Source organism: Pinus tabuliformis, chromosome 7, assembly GCF_031772625.1.
Source record: "Pinus tabuliformis cultivar Carrire ecotype Pingquan chromosome 7, CPIR1, whole genome shotgun sequence".
In the NCBI taxonomy this organism is placed as follows: Eukaryota; Viridiplantae; Streptophyta; class Pinopsida; order Pinales; family Pinaceae; genus Pinus; species Pinus tabuliformis.
In genome coordinates, this window is record NC_142293.1 from 1,430,083,784 (window position 1) to 1,430,104,351 (window position 20,568).

The 20,568-nt window shown below is 39.9% G+C and overlaps 1 pseudogene; it reads left to right on the plus strand.

Annotated features, from left to right (window-relative positions):
* The first annotated feature begins 2,165 nt into the window (after positions 1 to 2,165).
* The window catches only part of LOC149253048 (putative leucine-rich repeat receptor-like protein kinase IMK3), a 98,101-nt pseudogene continuing 79,698 nt past the window's right edge, over positions 2,166 to 20,568 (plus strand).

Sequence of the window (20,568 nt, forward strand, 5' to 3'; positions counted from 1 at the left end):
GATCCAATTTAGGGTTGAACATATGAGGGAAGAATGAAACAAGGTCTTGATGGGCCAGAAAAGGAATGCATAAGTATAGGGAGGTCTTAGAAGGAGGTGGAAACTAGGAACTATCCGGGTGAACTGGGAACTAATGTATAGTCCCCAGTGGAGTCACCAATTCTGCTATAGGATATAATGCATGGTGTATGGAGAATGGAGATACACTCAAGGGTCTTCCCAGGACCCTTGGTAGACTGTAAGATTGTCTGCAGGTGTCACAAAGTTACATGCATGTCCATAAACAATAACTAACTATCAAAGCAAGACAAATTCATTACCTCAAGCCTCTGTGTAGATTTGCTAGAGAGCACAATGTAGCTAGGTGGAAGTCCCCTAAGCTGGCTCCAGATCAAGTCCTGCACATAGAAGAGACAAGCATAATCATAGAATACAACCTTGATAACTAATACATGAATATATAAAAGACATCTAGTTACACATAACTAAGCTACTCATGCTAAAAGGTATTGGACAAACAACTAAATGAATGATAGTGCCAACCCCATGGAGTAGACAGTACAACTACAGTCCTATATTAATGTCAAAAGAGTGATTACAACCATCATTTGCATTAGCCTTCCCTTACCCTTATAGCTCCTCTCTCTCTCCCTTCTTACCAACTTCTCATGCTTCGATTTGAGACTATGCTCGACAATCAAGTAAGCTATCATTTCAAATTATCTGACCTCTATCACCATAGCCATAGCTTTTCTTATGTAGCAATCAAGTTAGGGTTGCCAAGTTCCTCCATGAGTCTCTTAAGGTAAAATCAATGATGTTGCCATGCTTTTGAGCTCTTTCCCATTTGCCTCCTTCATTAGGATTAGAAATCCCACAAATAGGTCGAACTTTAGATGTTTCCTTGCTTTTCTGAGTAGATTTAGGAGGGAATATAGAGATATTTATGAGTCAATTCACTCCTTTGACCTCTAGATGCTCATTAGGATCCACTAACATTATCCCTAAACCAACAAGTAGAGTTAGTAGGGTCACTAACGCTCCCTTAGGCTTCCATAGAAGCTTTATAAAGCATGTTGTCAGTGTATAGCCAACGTTAGTGTGGAAACAAGGCTTGTGATCTTGGTCTTTTCTTCAGCTATCATGTCTTTCCCCTCTAATCTGATCAGGGAGCCATTTTGCTTTATAAAAAATGTCTGGATCATCCTTGATATCCCTTTATTCCTTCCTAGTTTCGATCACAAAATGCCTCAGGTGAGACTCCTTACCCTTTGGATAAGGTGAAAATTCTAGTGTTGTCTTACAATACAATGAATCCTTGTTGGCCCCTTGTGCCTAAACCTAGGGTCTTTCCCTGATGACATTTTTGTGCCAAAAAATGGTTCCCTTGTCGGGACCCAAAATCACAAGAAGTGGTTTGGAATATGGTATCAAGGATATTTAAGAAGTAGATACAGGACTGGTGGGATAACCGAGTAGATCGATTTATGTGAGAGAAGGCTACTCGTTGAAACCAACCTACTGCTAAGGTAAACCAAGAAATTTTTTACTCAGAGGCCACGAGTGATCAGTACGAGATCTTCTGGTGTAAATTCCTGTAAGAATTGTATAACTGGTTAAGGAGATTAAAAGTGAAGAACCAACCAGAAGGACCTACGCCAGCCCATCACAACTAGGTTCTCACAGACCTTGTAACGCTCCAATGATTGGATAGTGAAATGAAGAGGGCAATATATTTCTGGGTATAGACTACCATAAAGGGGTACGTAGTTGATTTTTCAGCAGAGAATGATCAGTCTTTCTTGAAAGTGGATGTGGTGTTCATATCGGGGTTGAGAGGGAAACTAGTGAATGAGATGCTCTTATGGATTAAGATGTTGATGGTGGAGGAAGGGTTTTTACCTTTACACAAAGTAATTATGGAAGCATAAAGACCTAGTACTAGGGGAAGGATCTAAGGGGAGAATTTTGCCATTTGGGGAAACTTAGATGTTGCTGAAGGAATGGATATAGGAGGATCATGGAGAGCTAGAGATATTATAGCATAAAGGAGAGAGCTACTAGTATAAAAGTGACAGGAAAGAGCAGTACATGCGCTGAAGAAGAGACATATGGGAACCCACCAAGTAGGAGTGGTGTCAGGGAGTCTAAAAGAGGGAAATAAGATGGAAAAGGATGCAGAGAAAGAGTGGGATATCGAATGGATAGATAGGGGCCAGGAGAATGACAGGGACTCTCCCTCTGAGGTTGCGGGTAAGATACCGAAAGGAAGAAATCGTGGCATTTACGAGGAAGAGATGGAAGATGAGATGTGTGATGTGATGAGAATATTGTTTGCAGAGGATGATACATCAGATGAAGTTTGGCAACAGAATCCCCAAATTTTAGGTAATGGTCAACTCAACCTTCCCCTCGTGCATTACAAAAACCCCGATAAAATTGTTGCTAAGTTGATTAAAGTGATACGAGTACACAGTGTGCCTAATAGATATAATACAAGATATAATACATCTAATAATAGCACGCCTAGTAGTATTAGTAACCAAAGATTGCAAGGATCTCAACAACCCATAAACTAAGGATTTGTGCTCCTAGCACATACTTGAACCAACATGGTAGGCTCTGTTATTGGAGATCCAGATTTTGCTAGTAGAGGGAATGAAGGTGTGGAGAAACATTGGTACCTATGTGAAGCTATATGGAGTGCCTTCCCAACACAGGACAATGTGAAATTGATTGATTTCCAAACTACGTTGAGGGAGATATCTTTAAGGTGGTTTATAAAATGGGTAGAGCTTAATCATAATCCCTCTATGGATGACATCAAGAAAGGCTTCATTCAAGAGTTCAAAGTACCACAAATAGATCAATAAGGACTGTCAAAACTATGGGATATCAAGCAGAAGGAAGGAGATACTGCTTGAGAATTAATGTAGAGGTTCAAAGATGCTATCAGAAAGCTAAACTATACAATAAATCCTAATCACCAGAGGGATTGGTTCATTAAAGCACTCCTATCCGTTACTAGAACATTGTTAATGCAACAGAAGATCAGAACTCTCCAAGATGCCCTAGAGAAAGCATCGCGCATAGAAGCGATGACAGGATACCCACATGAGTAGCGGGGAGAGATGTTATCACAAGACCCATCGATCATGGGCCTCCAAAATTAACTTTCCAGTCTAACAGAGAAATTAAAATATCTACAGTTGATTCAACTAGTGAAAACTAATGTATGGCGTACTCACTAGCTAATATAAGGCCATGTGGCTACTGAATACCCAATGCTGGGATGCACAAATAGTTTAGTGGGAATTGCAGGATCATCAGGGGCCCCGCCAATAGTAGGTGTTGCAGTAGTGGCGTCACAAGGATCTTTCATGGGCTGAAATTTGCAAGACTACTATGAAGCCTGTAGAAATTATGGACATTTTCCGCAAGTATTTCCAATATTAAGAAAGTACTCCAATGTACCCAACAACAATTACTATGAGTTCTGCGCATCCACAACTCACCGCAACAATCAGTGCCGAGTATTAGATGCCCTAGTAGAATGGCTAGACATGTTAACATTCTAATTATGCAGGATGTGGAGGAGTTATGAGAGGAGGAATAATAAGGGGTAGAGGACCCGTAAGGTGCTACAATAGTGATCAGGAGGGGCATGTCACCAGAGACTACCCACTCCTAAGAAGACCTTGGTGCTCACAATGTCGGGTCAATGCGCATGCCATGTAAGATTGTCCCGAGCTGATTGTAAAATGGGAAGAAAGAACCAGATGGAGGGGAACTAATTTGTTCAACACAGAACCATGAACAACTAACACGCTTCCAGTAACTAATATAAACATAGTTTCCAGAGGGGGTAAGAAGAGAGGAGATGATCGGGGTATGGTAGATCAACCTCCAATTGTTTAGGTAGCATCCCCAAAGCGGTCATACAACCACACCCAATAGAAATCATACTATCAGGAAGCAACCAAATTGTTCGATAGTTTAATAGAGACAAAAGGAGAAAAGAAACAAGACTTAGGCATAACTGCAAACTCTCAACCAATTGAAGAATGGTTTAGTCTATTCTTGCAAATAGTTGATAATGAACATATGCTAAAGGAGTTGCATAGGAGTCTAAAAGCAGTGTTACCAGAAGAAGAAGAGAAAGGAGAAACATTATCAACAAATCTACCCGAAAGACATTCAAGGAGGATACAAAGGAACAAGAAAAGAATCGGTAGGGAATTCCAGGTTCGTTCTCAAGTTGCAAGATTTCAGATTAAATATACAATGTTAGAACTGTGATCTAATGTAAATATCTTTCCTAAAAAAACATGGGAAGCGATGGGAAACTCATAACTAAAATATTCACCAATCCAATTGTGGATGGAAAACTAGTATTGCATCTTTCCCATCGGAATGCTAGAAGACGTAGAAGTGGATGTGGCAGGGGTAAAAACTCATGCCAAAATTGAAGTAATAGATATAATGGGTGATAAGGACCCTTACCCAACACTCCTTGGTATCGACTGGGCATATGAGAACTATACCATCATTAATATAAAGAAGGAGTTGATGATTTTTGAAGTAGAAGGGATGTGAGTAATAGAACCACTAGATCGATATCAGGGACTAAGGTTCACCAAACCTGTAGATGATCAAGATGAAGCTAGGATACTGGATCAGTTGTATAGGCTAACTGCAGGAAAAATAGAATACTACATAAATCCCACAACAAAAGGATCGTTCAGTTGGAGAAGCATAAAAAGCTCATAGTCTAGCTCGGAAGCCGCTTGGGATGCATGGCAACAAGGAGGATATGAGGTTGATACCAGATGTTATGCCAAGATATGCAGAGTAAACTAGATTGAGGTGGAGGTAATTAATTACCCAAATTTTCATAGCATAGAATCAGTAGATACTTTTCTGAATAAGGTGGATATAACTATAACGGAAAGTCATAGGATCCCGTTATTGGATATTGCATTACAAGCCACCCCAAAAAGGTGGTAGAGAGTGCATCACAACACCTTGTGTGAATGGGAGACTATCTAGCGGGCAATGAGGGAGATATTTAGATAGGAGGAAGATTGGTCGTAGGAGAAGGTGGAATATATAGGAAACTATGATCTCCGAAAACATTTAGAAAACTACATAGAGACATGGAGAAAAGAGAAAGTCACAAAGGAACTTTGGGTGCACATGTTCATACATACCTTGGGTACGATTCCCCAAGCATGGTATATATAGGAGGAATTTCAAAGACAAATCAAAGACTGGGATGTTATGGCTAACCAATTCAGCATCAGTTTCACATTCAAAGATAGTGGCCGATGCCTAACTAAGACCCTGTATGCTATTAAAAGAATCCTATTTACTCTAGGACAACTATGGGAGGGATGCGTTGATGAGAAATTCCTATAGTAATTCTATGAGGTAGGGTATCCAAAGTTCATGTCTTGTGCAAAAGTTAACGTGGATCCAGAGGAGGACGATTTGCAAGGACTCAGACACCTGACATTTCAAGAAAATGAAGGATAGAGAAATATTAAAGAGGGCCCTTTAGCGGGCACCCCACATTTTCTCCCAGTAAAGTTGCAGAAGAAAAACATTAGCTCATAAAACTAACCTTAGATGGCATCCATTGGGGATTATTGGAATGAGCAAACAACTACAAACCTAAGATGGAATCCATTGGGGATTATTGGTATGAGCAAACAACTAAGGAAATTTTTGATTTTCTGCATAAATACGAAGACTTGTTTCTAGCCTCCATTGCTAAATAAAAAGGAATAAAAGGGGACATTGGGGAGATGAAGATTATTATAAAGCCATGCTTGTGACCACTAAAGCACAAACCACATAAGCTAAACACGAGGGTAAAGGAGAAGGTCAAGAAAGAGATTGATAAGATGTTATAAGTAGGACTTATATTCCCAGCAGATGAAGTGAATGGATCAGCCCAATTGTAATATAAAATAAGAAGGATGCCATGGGAATCAAGATCTGTGTAGATTACTGGAGCTTAAAATGTGCATGTGTACATGACCCATTTCCAACGCCATTCAATGATGAGGTCTTGAATAACGTTGTGGGGAATGATGCTTACTCTTTCACCAATGGATTCTCAAGATATCATCAAGTTCGCATAGTGAAAGAAGATAAGAAGAAAAAAACATTCACCACAGAATGGGGGTCCTATGCCTATCATGACATGCCATTCAATCTGAAGAATGCACCTGATGTTTTCTCTCGGATTGTCATAGCTTCCTTTAGAGATTACATTCATCGATTCTTAGAAGTATATATGGATGACTTGACAGTATACAACTTGCAAAAGAAACACACTAGTCTCCTTTGGGTGATCTTTGAGCAGTGCAAACAGCTACAAATCTCCTTAAATTTAAAGAAATGCATCTTTGCAGTTCCATTCAGAACATTGTTGGGGCATATTGTTTGCAAGGATGAAATTTGTATAGATCTCACACAAGTTGTGGAAATTGTAAATATGGATCCACCAAATAATGTGAAGCAACTACAGGCATCATTGGGCCACATAGGATATTACCACTGAATCATCCACAATTATGCCTCGATTATGCCTCCTATGGAGAAACTACTAAAGAAGATATAAGCCTTCAGCTAGACAGAGGCCTGTCAAGTAGCGCTAAGAAAATTAGAGGAAAAACTGGTGATTTCTCCTATCCTTGTATATCGAGGATGGATTAAATTGTTTCATGTACACATTGAAGCATCAGGAATTGCACTAGGAGCAGTACTGGCCCAACCTAAAGAAATAAACATGGACCACCCAATTTTCTTCGCCAGTAGGAAACTATCAACAATATAGAAGAACTACACCACAACGGAAAGAGAAGCATTTGTTGAAAAGTGTGCAACGAGAAATTCTTGTTGAGAGTGCAACAAGATGATGGAGCTTAGTGAAAAGAGTCGCCTTCACTAAGTGGGCCCACAGGCTATTTTTGGCGCAAGTCTATTTTTAGACTATGTCTATTTTTAGACATATGGATCATGTCTATGGATTGCAGGTTGCTATTTATGGATGATTGGTCAAGTTGGGAAAAATAGATGGACTTCTATTTTTTATCAAAGCGTGAGTGATCACAGTGTGAGTGATCAAAGTCTATTTTTAGACTGGCTGTCAAAAATAGAAAAGTCAAATATTATTGTCTCATAATAATATTTGGACTATAAACTTGATCTTATTCTCTTGGAGCACTTCAGTTTGAGCTACAAAGGTGGCACATGCATCTGTCAGAAGGAAATACGATTTTCTTATGATTCAGTTGAGTTGTTGCATGCATGACTTCAGTTAGAACTCAAGTGAGTTGAGTTTAGTGGATTGGAGGTGCAGTTGATGGAGTTGTGTTCAGTTTAGCTTTGTTAAACTAGTTGTATTTAATCTAACTGATCAATAGACTAGAGATGAGTTGGGTGAATTAGTTATTAATTAATTCACAAGTTATTAACTCATAATGCAACAATAGAATACATCAGTTAACTCAGTTGCATGTCAGTGCATGTTTAGTTCAACAGGGACAAGTGGTAGAGAATCAGATTTCTATCAGTTGTGACTATAGTTGTGCACCAGATCTTGCACAATCAAGGGATTGAGTATGCCAATGGGTTTGCTCATGTATTTTCCCAGTATTGTAGCCTTTGCTCACGTCCAACAAAGTGTGAGTGATTATTTTGGGGTGAAATACGAGTTTGGGAAGACATTCTCATCAGTTCTTGAGCAGGTATTGAGCTGGAGAGGCAGGCAAGCAGTGGAATAGATTTGGAGATCAGATCTGAGCTGTATTGTGTGTAACAGGTGGAGCTGGTACTGGATTGCTTGTGATAAGCATTGTACTTTGTAATGTTACATGATTCAATCAATATAATATACAGATAGTTGGGGTTTTTAGCGAGATGCTTTCCCCGGGATACATACTGTGTTAATGAGTTTGATTGATGCTTCTATGTGTGCCTGTGAATGTTTCTTCTTTTGTAAATTGATGATCAATGTAGAGGAGGTTATGTATTATGCATGTTCCACTTATAAGTGTATAATCAGGATAATCTCTGTGAATATGTGTCATATTATTCAAAATTCCTACATGGTATCAGAGCTAGATGATTTGTAGAAAAAGTTTCTACATGGTATCGGAGCTGCTTGATTTGTAGAAGAGATTTTTACAGGATATCAAGCGAGGATTGATCATCAGATCTACTATTCGAGAAGTGTTTACATTCTATTTCTTTAGGTAGAGTCTGTAATCAGGCCAGGTAGCCTCTGGATTCATCCTTCCTTTGGAAGGTGAGATATTCGGTGAATTCCCATACAGTCAATCTCTGTACGAGAAATAATGTGTTCTCATGAATCTTAGATCGGAAGCGGTTGAGTTTTGAGCTGGTGGAATCCGAATTTAATTCCAAAGCAAGAGATACAACTCAGAAACATTCAGTGTGAGAATGGAGACAGTATGCCCCAGTATCTCACGAAGTTCACCCAATGCCGGGATGAGCTGGGAAGTGTGGGGGTGACTGTCGGATGAGGATGGTGAGTCTAGGACTCCTTGACCTTCCTAAGAGTTGGCATAGCTACCAGGACTCGATGAATGCAAGGGAGAAACTGCCAGGATGGGAGAGACTTTGGTCGGATCTTGTGCAGGAGGAGATTAGACGGAGCACTAGAGACAGTTCTTCATCCATGCAGGATGAGGGGAACTGTGCCTTAGCGAGTAAGGCAAAGAAGGGGAAGGAGAAGGTTTCTCTTTCCAAATCCAGTTCTTCCGATGATGGGAAGAAGGTTGACAAGTCGAAGGTGAGATGCTTTCGTTGTCATGAGATTGGTTCACGGGTCAAGAACCTGTATGCTCTTGAGGTTCAAGATGCATGCAAAGCCTTGAGAAACGAGGCAACTGATGGAGACTTGGTGGTTGAGAGGGAGCGTATATTACCTCTCAACATGTAGAGCCAGAAGAAGTCTCAGACGATTATGGAGGAGCCACGATTGGTGCAGCAGCTTCAGGAGGTTGTGGAGCAGCCACAACAAGGGAAGCTGAGAGGAGATAGAGTAGAGACATCTACTCATCCAGAGACCTCCAGTAGGGGGAAACTTCGAGCCAGGTGGGCTGAGGGATCGCATGCAGCCATACCTCCAAATAGGAGGTGGGGTGATGTGGAATGATTGTCCCAAGGAGGAGGGGCAGGATACTTGAGGTACCCAACCTCTTGGATGAGACCTTGCTACGGGAACCCCGATGTGTAGTAGCAGGAACTGACTGATTGGGTAGAGACAGATGCGGATGGAGCGGCAGAGAGAGCGACAGTGCAGGGAATCCCAGGACAGCGCATAGCTAGCAGGCTGTAGCAATGCGAGAGGCACAAGTGTTTTGTACAGTGCTAGGTGGGACAGAGAGGTGTGCAATGGTGCGATATGCATGGAGATGTTGCAGTAGTGTAGATGTCAAAGAGGGAGCACTTGTCAGCAGCAGGTAGAGCTTCAGCATCAGAGGATGTTTCTATCCCAACAGGGAGGTCAGTTGGGAGGTGCAGTGCGGATGCAATGTTGGGAGATAGAACCAGCAGCAGCATGGATGCAGTCAGAGATCAAAGTGACCGAGGCTAGAGCAGTCAGATACTGAAGAGCACAGAGATGCAGAGTTTCAGTCGACAGAGGCAATAGCAGTCAAAGACTTTGATGACAGAGCAAGTGGACCGGCCAGATGTGTTGCATGGAGAACATTCCAGAGTTACAGGATCGGGTTTAAGATGAAACCTTTCTTGTTGAGAGGGAGTGTTGAAAAGTGTGCAACAAGAAATGCTTGTTGAGAGTGCAACAAGATGATGGAGCTTAGTGAAAAGAGTCGCCTTCACTAAGTGGGCCCGCGGGCTATTTTTGGCACAAGTCTATTTTTAGACTATGTCTATTTTTAGACATATGGATCATGTCTATGGATTGCAGGTTGCTATTTATGGATGATTGGTCAAGTTGGGAAAAATAGATGGACTTCTATTTTTGATCAAAGTGTGAATGATCACAGTGTGAGTGATCAAAGTCTATTTTTAGACTGGCTGTCAAAAATAGAAAAGTCAAATATTATTGTCTCATAATAATATTTGGACTATAAACTTGATTTTATTCTCTTGGAGCACTTCAGTTTGAGCTACAGAGGTGGCACATACAGCTGTCAGAAGGAAATACGCTTTTCTTATGAGTCAGTTGAGTTGTTGCATGCATGACTTCAGTTAGAACTCAAGTGAGTTGAGTTTAGTGGACTGGAGGTGCAGTTGATGGAGTTGTGTTCAGTTTAGCTTTGTTAAACTAGTTGTATTTAGTCTAACTGATCAATAGACTAGAGATGAGTTAGGTGAATTAGTTATTAATTAATTCACAAGTTATTAACTCATAATGCAACTATAGAATACATCAGTAAACTCAGTTGCATGTCAGTGCATGTTCAATTCAACAGGGTCAGGTGGTAGAGAATCAGATTGCTATTAGTTGTGACTATAGTTGTGCACCAGATCTTGCAAAATCAAGGGATTGAGTATGCCAATGAGTTTGCTCACGTATTTTCCCAATATTGTAGCCTTTGCTCACGTCCAACAAAGTGTGAGTGATTATTTTGAGGTGAAATACGAGTTTGGGAAGCCATTCTCATCAGTTCTTGAGCAGGTATTGAGCTGGAGAGGCAGGCAAGCAGTGGAATAGATTTGGAGATCAGATCTGAGCTGTATTGTGTGTAACAGGTGGAGATGGTACTGGATTGCTTGTGATAAGCATTGTACTTTTTAATGTTACATGATTCAATCAATATAATATACAGATAGTTGGGGTTTTTAGCGAGATGCTTTCCCCGGGATACATACTATGTTAATGAGTTTGATTGATGCTTCTATGTGTGCCTGTGAATGTTTCTGCTTTTGTAAATTGATGATCAATGTAGAGGAGGTTATGTATTATGCATGTTCCGCTTATAAGTGTATAATCACGATAATCTCTGTGAATATGTGTCATATTATTCAAAATTTCTACATGGTATCAGAGCTAGATGATTTGTAGAAAAAGTTTCTACATGGTATCGGAGCTGCTTGATTTGTAGAAGAGATTTTTACAGGATATCAAGCGAGGATTGATCATCAGATCTACTATTCGAGAAGTGTTTACATTCTATTTCTTTAGGCAGAGTCTGTAATCGGGCCAGGTAGCATTTGGATTCATCCTTCCTTTGGAAGGTGAGATATCTGGTGAATGCCCGTACAGTCAATCTCTGTACGAGAAATATTGTGTTCTCACGAATCTTAGATCAGAAGCGGTTGAGTTTTGAGCTGGTGGAATTTGAATTTAATTCCAAAGCAAGAGATACAACTCAGAAACATTCAGTGTGAGAATGGAGACAGTATGCCCCAGTATCTCACGAAGTTCAACCAATGCCAGGATGAGCTGGTAAGTGTGGGGGTGACTGTCGGATGAGGATGGTGAGTCTAGGACTCCTTGACCTTCCTAAGAGTTGGTATAGCTACCAGGACTCGGTGAATGGAAGGGAGAAACTGCCAGGATGGGAGAGACTTTGGTCGGATCTTGTGCAGGAGGAGATTAGACGAAGCACTAGATACAGTTCTTCATCCATGCGGGATGAGGAGAAATGTGCCTTAGCGAGTAAGGCAAAGAAGGGGAAGGAGAAGGTTTCTCTTTCCAAATCCAGTTCTTCCGATGATGGGAAGAAGGTTGAAAAGTCGAAGGTGAGATGCTTTCGTTGTCATGAGATTGGTTCACGAGTCAAGAACCTGTATGCTCTTGAGGTTCAAGATGCATGCAAAGCCTTGAGCAGCGAGGCAACTGATGGAGACTTGGTGGTTGAGAGGGAGCATATATTACCTCTCAACATGCAGAGCCAGAAGAAGTCTCAGACGATTGTGGAGGAGCCACGATTGGTGCAGCAGCTTTAGGAGGTTGTGGAGCAGCTAAAACAAGGGAAGCTGAGAGGAGATAGAGTAGAGACATCTACTCATCCAGAGACCTCCAGTAGGGGGAAACTTCGAGCCAGGTGGGCTAAGGGATCGCATGCAGCCATACCTCCAGGTAAGAGGTGGGGTGATGTGGATTGATTGTCCCAAGGAGGAGGGGCAGGATCCTTGAGGTACCCAACCTCTTGGATGAGACCTTGCTACGGGAGCCCCAATGTGTAGTAGTAGGAACTGACTGATTGGGTAGAGACAGATGCGGATGGAGCTGCAGAGAGAGCGACAGTGCAGGGAATCCCATGACAATGCATAGCTAGCAGGCTGTAGCAATGCGAGAGGCACAAGTGTTTTATACAGTGCTAGGTGGCACAAAGAGGTGTGCAATGGTGTGAGATGCATGGAGATGTTGCAGTAGCGCAGATGTCAGAGAGGGAGCACTTGTCAGCAGCAGGTAGAGCTTCAGCATCAGAGGATGTTTCTATCCCAACAGGGAGGTCAGTTGGGAGGTGCAGTGTGGATGCAATGCTGGGAGATAGAACCAGGAGCAGCATAGATGCAGTCAGAGATCAAAGTGACAGAGGCTAGAGTAGTCAGATACTGAAGAGCACAGAGATGCAGAGTTTCAGTTGACAGAGGCAATAGCAGTCAGAGACTTTGATGATAGAGCAAATGGACCGGCCAGATGTGTTACATGGAGAACATTCCAGAGTTACAGGATCGGGTTTGAGATGAAGCCTTTCTTATTGAGAGGGAGTGTTGAAAAGTGTGAAACAAGAAATGCTTGTTGAGAGTGCAACAAGATGATGGAGCTTAGTGAAAAGAGTCGCCTTCACTAAGTGAGCCCGCAGGCTATTTTTGGCGCAAGTCTATTTTTAGACTATGTCTATTTTTAGACATATGGATCATGTCTATGGATTGCAGGTTGCTATTTATGGATGATTGGTCAAGTTGGGAAAAATAGATGGACTTCTATTTTTGATCAAAGTGTGAGTGATCACAGTGTGAGTGATCAAAGTCTATTTTTAGACTGGCTGTCAAAAATAGAAAAGTCAAATATTATTGTCTCATAATAATATTTGGACTATAAACTTGATATTTTTCTCTTGGAGCACTTCAGTTTGAGCTACAGAGGTGGCACATGCAGCTGTCAAAAGGAAATACGCTTTTCTTATGAGTCAGTTGAGTTGTTGCATGCATGACTTCAGTTAGAACTCAAGTGAGTTGAGTTTAGTGGACTGGAGGTGCAGTTGATGGAGTTGTGTTCAGTTTAGCTTTGTTAAACTAGTTGTATTTAGTCTAACTGATCAATAGACTAGAGATGAGTTGGGTGAATTAGTTATTAATTAATTCACAAGTTATTAACTCATAATGCAACTATAGAATACATCAGTTAACTCAGTTGCATGTCAGTGCATGTTCAGTTCAACAGGGACAGGTGGTAGAGAATCAGATTGCTATCAGTTGTGACTATAGTTGTGCACCAGATCTTGCACAATCAAGGGATTGAGTATGCCAATGAGTTTGCTCACGTATTTGCCCAGTATTTTAGCCTTTGCTCATGTCCAACAAAGTGTGAGTGATTATTTTAAGGTGAAATACGAGTTTGGGAAGCCATTCTCATCAGTTCTTGAGCAGGTATTGAGCTGGAGAGGCAGGCAAGCAGTGGAATAGATTTGGAGATCAAATCTGAGCTGTATTGTGTGTAACAGGTGGAGCTGGTACTGGATTGCTTGTGATAAGCATTGTACTTTGTAATGTTACATGATTCAATCAATATAATATACAGATAGTTGGGGTTTTTAGCGAGATGCTTTCCCCGGGATACATACTGTGTTAATGAGTTTGATTGATGCTTCTATGTGTGCCTGTGAATGTTTCTGCTTCTGTAAATTGATGATAAATGTAGAGGAGGTTATGTATTATGCATGTTCCGCTTATAAGTGTATAATCAGGATAATCTCTGTGAATATGTGTCATATTATTCAAAATTTCTACAGCATTGACCATTGTGTGCTCCTTGAAAGAATTCAGGAACTATCTACTGGGAGCACCATTCAAGTTCTTCACAGACCATTCATCTTTAAAATATATGGTAAACAAGCCAATATTGGAAGGAAGGATCTGTCAATGGTTGTTACTATTCCAATAATTCACATATGAAGTGGTTATAAAACCAGGAAGGTTAAATGTGGGGCCAGATCACCTATCTAGGTTGGAGTCAGGAGAGAATAAAGGACCACTAGATGATAAATTTCTAGACGCTGACTTGTTCCGAATGGAAGCCATACCAGAATACCTAGAGGAGATTGGAGATTGTTGTGTTATTAACAAAAAGCCACTACCCAGAGGATACACGGAAACATAGAAAATACACCTAATAGTGAGAACAGCAGTGTGGATCCATCGAATAATGTGAAGCAACTGCAATCAAAATTGGGCCACATAGGATATTACCACCGATTCATCCACAATTATGCCTCAATTATGGCTTCCATGGAGAAACTGCTAAAGAAGATGGAAGCCTTCAGGTGGACAGAGGCCTGTCAAGTAGCGTTGAACAAATTAAAGGAAAAATTGGTGATTTTTCCTATCCTTGTATACCCATATTGGAATAAATAGTTCGATGTACAAATTGACGCATCAGGAATTACACTAGGAGCCGTACTAGCACAACCCGAAGAAAGAAACATGGACCACCCAATTTACTCGCTAGTAGGAAACTATAAACAAGAGAGAATAACTATAACACAACAGAAAGAGAAGCATTTTCCATGGTGTACTCCTTGCAAAATTTCAAGCACTATCTACTGGGAGCACCATTCAAGTTCTTCACGGACCATTCAACTTTAAAATACCAGGTAAACAAGCCAGTCTTGGAAGGAAGGATCTGTCGATTGTTGTTACTATTCCAAGAATTCACATTTGAAGTGGTTATAAAACAAGGAAGGTGAAATGTGGGTCCAGATCACCTATCTAGGTTGGATTCAAGAGAGAATTAAGGACCACTAGATGATCAACTACTAGATGCCGACTTGTTCCGAATAGAAGCCATACAAGACTATAGAGGAGATTGTTTTGTTATTAACAACATGACACTTCCTAGAGGGATACATGGCAATGCAGAAAAGACACCTAATAGTGAGAGTGGCAGATTATCAACTTATTATAGGACATATATACAAATTGGGACTTGATCAAGTTATGTGATGCTATCTCCTTCAACACGAGAGGTGAGACGTGTTATGGGAATGTCACGCTCGGGTTGCGGGAGGCCCATTCGAGGGAAAAGTTACTGCAAGGAAAATACTACAAGTCAGGTTGTGGTGGCGTAACCTCCATAAGGATGCTAAGGAGTACGCAAAGAGTTTTGATGTTTGTCAAAGAATTGGGAAGCCATCGCATTGAGATGAATTTCTTTTACATGTGGTACACATAGTACAAATTTTCGAGAAATGAGAAGTAGACTTTATCGGCCCAATTATGCCTCTAGCGCATCATTCCCATGCCATATACATCATAAAATCTACAAAGTACCTCACTCAATGGACATAGGCAGTGCAAGTCAAGGACTATACAACCGATATAGCAGCAAGATTCATCTTTGAAAGCATAATATCGAGATTTGGATGTTTGAAGAGCCTAACTAGTGATCAAGGGGCTCATTTCATTAATGAAAATGTCGCTTCTCTCCTAAAGAAATTTCTTATCCAACATCAAAAGAGCAGCCCGTACCATCCTCAAGCTAATGGAACTGTCAAAGCCTTCAATAAGATACTCGAGAAGCACCTAAAAAAAATTGTTTCAACAAATCGAGATGACTGGGATGAGCGGGTGCCAGTAAAATTGTGGGCTTACAGAACAACATTAAAATAGACACAGAAGAAAACATCGTTCCAAATGGCATACAGTCGCGAAGCAATATGGTGGGTCCCTATAATATTAGTGATTACCCCATTACTATTGTAGTTGTATCCCTTATTAATATTCTTGTGCCCCTATTGTCCCCATATTGTTATTACTATGCCCCATAGAATCGCTCTATTGTTATTTTTGTGGTTTTATATTATTATTGTTAGGTCGGCTGGGTTATATTGTGACTCATTAGACTCCTAAAAATAGAAAGGAGATTTTTTCATTTGAATCATCGAGGAATTTCTCATTTGTGTAATGTAAAGGAGGTTTCCCCCTTGAAGAGGCTGAATTCCAAGGCGTTGATCTCTCTTTTCTATCTTTTTGTAAGCTGGTTTCATAACATTTGGTATCAAAGCTTTGGATTCTAGGGTTTCGCTGCTTCAAACAGGTCATCGTGGAATTTTCACTACAACTTTTTTCTGCGACGTTTCAGAAGCTAAAAAAAAACCCATTTGAGAAGAAATCGTGTTGAATCTCAGGTCCAAATTTTAGAGCTTTTTGCATTATATTTGCGGAGATATGATCTGAGGAAGTTGGTCATTTTGCAAACTCCTGAATTACATTCCAAACAGGTGACCTGGGGAAAATCGTCATAATTTTCTCTCTGAGCATCGGATTGAAATTTCGTAAGAATTTGCAGAAAGAGGACACACTGTATTTTCTTTTATAAATTTTTTATATCCAAAGGTTGAAACAGTGACTCATGCCATGTCGTACAAGTTCGCTCTACTGAACTAGTCTATAATCAGGTCGTCTTGGGAGATTGTGCATAACTCTTCCTTGGAGAATCCAATTTGGATCACACTGGTGGAATTGGAAAGAGGACATAGAGGGATACTACAGATCACAATTTCAGAACTGGATGATCTGAAATTGCAGAGATACATTAGATTCAATATCAAGCTTCTACAAAGTGAAAAAAGGTGTGTAGGTTTTTTTTTAAATTTTTGCATAAGATTGGTTTGAAAAATTAGTTTGAATCGGTAATTGATGCCCCGAGGAAAGAAAATGAAAACACCTAGCAAGCAACCTAAAAGCTCTAGCATGACTCATGAAGAAGAGGAAGAAATGCAACATGATATATCAAAATTACGAGACCAAGTGCAACAAGTGTCACTTGCACAAAAAGCAACAGAATCTATGATGGATGGTTTAAGGAAAGATGTAGAAGCTAAGATGGATGGTTTAAAGAAAGGTGTAGAAGCTAAGATGGATTGTTTAAAGAGAGGCGTAGAAGCTAATATGGATGGAATGGAAGCTAAGATGAATGGCATGGATGCTAAAATTGATGGCATGGATGATAAGATGGAAGAATTGAAGATAAATATGAATAAGTTGCTACAAGAAATGGTCACTAATGGTGAAAGGGTAGTAAAGGAAACCCATGATGAGAACAAAAGAAAAGTTAATCATGATTCCATAGACTCTAATGTTGGATCGAAGACCCACCATATTCCAAAAATCGATATGAGGAAGTTTGATGGCAAGGATCCCGCAACATGGATATTACAGATGGAGAAATTTTTCGATCTCAATAATGTGCAAAACACACAAAAGGTACGTATTGTAACTTTATACTTGGAACCAAATTAGTTTGTATGGTATCAATGGCTTTGCTCTCGTAAATAAATTATCACTTGGGAAATTTTTACGGAAGAATTGAGAGCACATTATGAGGATACAAAAAGAAACACTTTTTTTAGCCAATTGATAAGTCTCAAACAAAAGGGTTCAATAATGAGGCACATTGAGGAGTTCCAAAAATTAAACATAAGGGTAAAAAATATTCCAGAGGAGCATAGGATTGATGTGTTCATAGGGACTTTAAAGGATAATATCCAACATGATGTTCGCCTTTGGGAACCTGATTCATTAGAGAAGGCATTCAGGTTAGCAAGAAAAATGGAAAGCAAAATTATGGCAACCAGGAAGCATACCACTCACAACTATAAATATGGAAGTGTTGTTGCCCGTAGTCTTCCACAACCTATAAGGTTTACACCACAACAATTGGAAGAAAAAAGAGCAAAAGGGCTTTGTTATAGTTGTGATAGCAAATACACTAAAGGTCATAAGTGTGCTGAGAAGAAATTATTCTACATAGATTGTGAAGAGGAAGAAGAAAAGGAGCAAGAAAGGTCAAAAGAAGAGGATATACTCCAGGAACAAAGCCTAGATAAAGAAGAAATGAATCCGAACATATCTTGTAATGCATTGGCGAGAATTACCACTCCTCAAACCATCAAGATAGAAGGACAAATCAAGAAGAAAAAGGTAATAGTGTTGATTGATTCAGGAAGTACCCACAATTTTATTCATTGTAAGGTAGAAAAAGAATTGAATTGCTTCTTATATCCAGCACCAGAGTGTCAAGTGGTTGTTGCAAATGGAGGAACAACAAATTTCTCTAGAAAGTGCCACAATATCAAGCTATCCATGGGAGAATATGTATTGACTAGCCCAATGCTTTCCATTCCAATGGGAGGTGTTGATGTTGTACTAGGAGTCCAATGGCTACAATGCTTGGGTACAATAGCTTTTAATTTTCAATAACTTTTCATGAAATTTTCCGTGAAAGGGAAGGAAGTTGAATTACGGGGTATTGCAGGGAAACCGGGAAAGATAATCAGCTCTAACGGTATGACAAAGCTTCTAAAAAAGGAACAAAGGGGTGTAATTGCACAATTATGTTCACTAGATGTTTCCACATTGGAATCATCTATTTCTCTAGATCTCCAAAAAGTCTTGGACAATCATTCTAAGGTATTTGAGACTCCCAAAGGTCTCCCACCTATTGGTGATCATGATCATGCTATTCATCGGATTCCAGGAAGTGTTCCTCCAAACATCAGGCCATACAGATATCCCTATGCCCAAAAGAGTGAAATTGAACGTATGGTTGCAGAAATGCTAGAGGCTGGTATAATTCAACTGAGTCAAAGTTCTTTCTCTGCTCTAGTAGTATTGGTGCACAAGAAGGATGGATCATGGTGCATGTGTTCGGATTATAGGGAGCTCAACAAGCTCACTATTAAAGATAAGTTTCCCATTCCTGTCATTGATGAATTACTAGATGAATTGCATTGATCAATTTACTTCACCAAGTTGGATCTTCGTTCAGGATATCATCAAATCAGAATGAAGACTGAAGACATTCTGAAAATAGCATTTAGAACTCATGAGGGTCATTATGAATTTTTGGTCATGCCTTTTGGCCTTACCAATGCACCTTCAACATTTCAAGGTTTGATGAATTCCATTTTCAAACCATTCCTTAGAAAATTTGTGTTAGTATTTTTTGATGATATACTAATCTACAGCAAGTCTTGGAAGGATCATGTTGAACATGTTGATAGGGTGCTACAACTATTGGAGGAGAAACAATTATATGCAAAAAGATCCAAATGTTTCTTTGGAGTGCAAGAGGTGGAATATCTGGGTCATATTGTATCTCATGAAGGAGTTAAGGTAGACCCTAGCAAAATTAAAGCCATTAAGGAATGGAAAATCCCCACATCCATAAAGCATCTGCGAGGATTTCTCCGGTTGACAGGGTATTATCATAAGTTTGTTAAGAATTATGGGAGAATAGTAGCACCTCTAACAACATTATTGAAGAAAGATGCATTTTCATGGACTCCGGAAGCAACAAAGGCCTTCGAGCATCTTAAAGAGGCAATGTGCCAAGCATCGGTCTTAGCTACACCAGACTTCACAAAAACCTTTATTATGGAATGTGATGCTTCAGGAAATGGAATTGGTGCTATTTTAATGCAAGATGAAAGACCCATTGCTTTTGAAAGTCATCCAATCAAGGGAAAGTTTTTACACAAAGCTATTTATGAGAAGGAAATGTTGGCAATACTCCATGCACTTAAGAAATGGCAACCCTACCTAATGGGAAGACACTTCAAGGTAAAAACGGATCATGATAGCCTTAAATACCTTTTAGAACACAGATTATTTTCTGAAGAGAAACAAAAGTGGGTCACAAATATGTTGGGTTATGACCTTGAAATCATCTACAAAAAAGGGAAGCAAAATGTGGTGTCAGATGCACTCTCAAGAAAGGATGAGGATGTGGAAGCATTGTTGTGCGCCATTTCTATTATCCAACCAGATTGGATAAACGAAGCAAGGGAGAATGGAAGAATGACGAAGAAGTGTGGGCACTTATTTGAAAGTTACAACAAGACTCCAGTATGTCTGATACATTTATCTGGAAAAATGATTCGTTATGGTACAAAGATTGCTTATACCTATGTCAGAATTCCCAGCTAAAACAAAATATTCTTATGGAATTGCACACTTCTCCCTTACGAGGGCACTCAGGATTTTTAAAAACTTACCACAGGGTTAAGAAGGAATTTTTTTGGGAGGGCCTTAAATCAGATATTCAAAAGTTTGTGGCAGAATATTTGGTTTGCTAACAAAATAAAAGTTGAAACAATTAAGACACCGGGTCTATTACGACCTTTATCCATTCCAAGCCAATGTTGGGATGAGGTTTCAATGGATTTTATCACAGGTTTACCCAAGTCTGAGGGAAAGAGTGTCATCATGGTGGTAGTTGATATACTTACCAAGTATGCACACTTTTGTGCATTATCACATCCATTTAAAGCTAGTACAGTGTCTACTGCATTTATGGAAACAATTCAAAATCTACATGGAAACCCAAAGATT